Source organism: Pelmatolapia mariae, linkage group LG3_W, assembly GCF_036321145.2.
Source record: "Pelmatolapia mariae isolate MD_Pm_ZW linkage group LG3_W, Pm_UMD_F_2, whole genome shotgun sequence".
Taxonomy (NCBI): Eukaryota; Metazoa; Chordata; class Actinopteri; order Cichliformes; family Cichlidae; genus Pelmatolapia; species Pelmatolapia mariae.
In genome coordinates this window covers 55,450,774-55,455,379 of record NC_086229.1, presented here as the reverse complement: position 1 = coordinate 55,455,379, position 4,606 = coordinate 55,450,774, and positions in this window count along the sequence as shown.

Sequence of the window (4,606 nt, the reverse complement as noted above, 5' to 3'; positions counted from 1 at the left end):
GAACAAAGAGGGATGAACAAAAAGAGGCAGTTTTTATTGTGCTGTGAAAACTCAGATGCCGAAATACAGGTAACAGAACATAATAACTGGAAACAAGGAAACTAAACTTGGAAACAGAGAACTAAGAGACTAGAGACCAAGAAACTAACAAGTTACACTTTGAACCAGGAGCATGGAGGAAACACATAATGTGCGTGTCGTACCCTCACCATAATGTGAGGGTATGACACGCACATTATGTGTAATGTATTATGCACATTATGGTGAGGGTACGACACGATAATAAGCAGGTGATGACAGAGGACTAAAATACACAGCAGGGAATTAGAAAACAGGAGACAGAAGTGAAACATAGCTGGGACTAATTGGACAGGATGAGACAAGGGAAGCAAAAGTAGACACACTACCTAAGCACATGTGACTATCAACTGTAAAACAGACAATACGAAGCGTACGTACACAGACTCCAAGACACAAACTTAAGACCACGACATAACTGACATGGTAACAGAAGGAACAAGAGAGACAGGGTGGACTAGACAAGAGACGCGGGACAAGGACAGGCACAGAGACACGGACTAGACAGCGATCAAACATTCGTGGGTAAAAGACAAACGTTTTTGTCATTTTGCCTCTGCACAACACCACAGTGGATTGTACATCAAAAAATCAATATGTGATTGAAGTACAGACTTTCAGCTTTAACTCAAGAGATAAAACACAATCACAGTCAAGGTCATTTTTACACTTTCTCCCATTTTCTCCCAAATTCATATTTCATGGGACAATTGACTTAAAAGCAGTTTCATGGCCAGACGAGGCCTACTCCCTTATTCCTTCATATTTATCATGAGAACATGATAAATATGAGAACTACATTTCTCTTATCATAGAAGAATTAATGAAACCATCAAGTAAAAAGCAGAACATTTGAGAACATAAAACCGATGATAAAATTAATTTCCTTTTGTCAAACAAAACAGAAGTTACAAAACAACATTGTCTAGACAGTTGTCTAGACAACCCCAGTTCCAAGGAAGTTTAATTGCTGAAAAAATTGGTTATATAAATAAATACACATAATGCAATCATTTAATGATTTCCAAACTCATGAACCCAGATGTTATTCATAACAAAGCACAGGAAACATACAAAAATGCTTGAACTGAGAAAATGTACTGTTACATGAAAAATAATAACTCGTCTTAAATTTAATAGCAACACGTCAAGCTGGAAAAGTCAGTGGTACTACAAAAAACAGCAAGTAGCTAATTGGATTAATTGGCAACAGGCTAGTAATGTGATCGTTTCTATAAAAATAGCATCTTAGAGAGGCAGTTTTCTCAAAAAAAATCATTTTAGAATAATTTTCCTCAGTGTAATATTAATGGATTGCATTTATATAGCGCTTTTCTAGGCACCCAAAGCGCTTTACAATTCCACTATTCATTCACTCTCACATTCACACACTGGTGGAGGCAAGCTACAGTTGTAGCCACAGCTGCCCTGGGGCAGACTGACAGAAGCGAGGCTGCCATATCGCGCCATCGGCCCCTCTGGCCCACACCAGTAGGCGGTAGGTGAAGTGTCTTGCCCAAGGACACAACGACCAGGACAGAGAGAGCAGGGGGATCAAACCGGCAACCTTCCGGTTACAGATGAGCTTCCCATTTCCCTGAGCCACGGTCGCTCCCCGTGTAAATATTGAGTATTTCATCATCTACAGTGCTGTTTATCATCAATAGATTCTAAGAATCGGAAGAAATCTCTGTGCTCAAGGCAAAGGCCAAAAATAAAAACTGGATAGACATGATCTTTGGGCTTGCGGGCAGTGCTACATTGAAAACATTCTGTTCACTGTATTGGAGGATGATTGTTAACACAGAAAATAGTATCAGCATAGTTCACTAGCTGATCCACAATTGCTGGTTAAAGCTCATGCAAAAAAGAATCTATATTTGTACATAAACCAGAAAGGCAAACAATTCGTTGAGTCAAATTGAGGCAAAATTGAAAACTATTCTGTGGTCAGACATATCAGAATTTGAAATTATTTTTGGAAAACAATAGAACATTTTGGTCCATCCAATTCCACCAGATTGCTCCTCAGACTGTCTAGAAAGGTCAGTGACACCAAGGTCCAGATCTGGGATGTTATGGGGTGAGAGGTAGGGTACATCATGGTAGCCAGTTTGTCACAAGTCCATCATCAGCCTGGAATGTAATGGTATAATTATTCATCTGATACCCCCAAAAGTTGATTCTGTTCATCTGATAAATTAAATTCAATATAACTTCAAAAATGCTGAAATTCAATTAATTGCTGCTCTAATCAAAGGTCTGTTGGTGTGTTTTTCTGATTATCAGACAACTAACACTGCTACATTGAAGGAGAGTGTTTCTGGAAGGTCTATCTACATTTCTTCATGACAAACCAGACCAGCTTTTCCTATTGTAACTGGTAAATAGACCTTGGGGCTTTTACCTCTGTTGATCATCTTCTCTGCCAATGAGCTTGGTAAATCTTTAAATGTAGCCATAATCTTGTGATAAACTTCAAACTGCCTACTTTTCTTCTCCTTAATTTTTTTTCGGCTAACTAGTCCTAAACTGTTTGCTGTAGACAGACCATTTATACCTGAAAACGACTGATCCTTAAAGATCTTCTCTGCTGCATTTGCCTACCTACTCATCTGGCAATGCCTTAAAACAAGGAGTTTCCAAAAGAATACAAGTACACTTTTGAAGCTACTCAGCACATTTTCATTGAACTTTCCACAGTTGCTCACCAGGCTATTATTCTTTTAACTGACATTTCACTCTTAGACTTTTGTAGTTATAATTGTTCTACAGTTTTAAAGACATAGACCCCTATGATAAATAGGCATGAGACCCTTTCACTATTTGGGAATAACTGAACATTTTGTGACCCCTCCAAGAGCAACACATTTGTGTTGGCTAGTATTTAGCCAGTATTTATTTACTTGCTTTTTGTCAATGTGTTGTAATATTGGTAAAACATTGCACATCTTGTGAAAGAGCAAGCATTTCTTGTGGTTAACAAACTTCTCAGTAGCTAAGTTAACCACTATTTAGTGCGTTCTACCAAAGTCAAGATTTTTACTTTTGGTTCAAGATTTACCTTCAACTTTGGTAGCTTTCATGGAGAGAGAGCATTTTACATCTGACTTTATTTGGCAACTATAACATCATAACTGTCATGCCAGGGCACGCCAGTGAGATGATGAAGTAGACCCAAGTGTAGACAGGGAAGGAGACAGAACTAAGTTTCAAACAAAAGGCGAGTCTTTTATTATGACTGATAACATGAGAACAAATCAAAAGGTAAACAGGGGCAGAACTAGACTAAAACCTAAACTAGGAGAACTAAACAATGATAACTGTGATGAAACTGTGACAACTATGATACCTGACATGAACATGATTATGAGCAGGAGCATGATAGACGCCATGAGACAAAACAAGACTTGAAATATGAACATGCCCTGAACAGAATCATGACATCACGTGGAGGAAAGCAAAATAGATGACCTGATGAAGACTGAAAGAAAACACACAGACTAAATACTAGGGCTGCCACGATTCGTCGACTAGTCACGATTATGTCGACTATTAAAATCGTCTACGACTAATTTAATAGTCGACGCGTCTTTTGAAGCTTTTTAAGATCCTGAAAGATGCAGGAATAAGTAGTAGGATTTAAGAGTGTAGTAACGGCCTGAAACAGGAGATGGCAGCACTGCATCTACAAGGATGCCAGCTGCCGTTAAACGCCAAAGATCGGATGTATCCTTTGTGACACAACCGATCCCAGAATTCATAGCGTGGCTCAGCCAATTCCAGTTTCCTTCAATGGTGGCAGCTACTTAGTTTTAATATTACTTTTTCTGGGTCACAAAATAAAGTTTTCAGATATTTTCAGGTGAGAATGTAGCTGTGTAAACTTCAAATATCTGCTCAATTTATCAAGACATCACATACTTGCAAAAGGGCTCCGACGTTTTCGTAGACGAGTTTGCTGGGAGGTCAAGGTTCAACTCCCGGCACATATGTTTACAAACTCTCTGTGGTCTTTTGCTACTCAGGTTTAACATGACATATAAGTCACTTTGATAACTTAAAAATGTTATTGTTTGGCTTTTTTCAGTGTTTCATTTGTTCCTGAGTAAGTCAGTTTGGCTGAGATTAAAGTTATAGTTTTCACACAGCTGAATAAACGTCAAACAGAAAACTGATTATCAGAAGTGTGAGATGGTAGAGAATTTACTCCAGTGTCCTGTTATATTTTAGATAGCAAGGAGCAGATGGCTGAGTTTATTAAACTCCACTGAGACAATCTGCAAATTTCATTAAAAGTTTAATAAACTATCATTTTATCTTTATTTTTAGTTAGCACATACCTTAAACACTTAAAGCTGTTGTAAGCTAATGATAATTATATAAGAGCAGACGCATGCTGGTGCAATAAGCTGTACGTTTTACGTCCAATGGATGCATGATCTGATTAGTCGACTAACCGCAAAAATAATCGGTGACTAGTCGACTATCAAAATAATCGTTTGTGGCAGCCCTACTAAATACACAC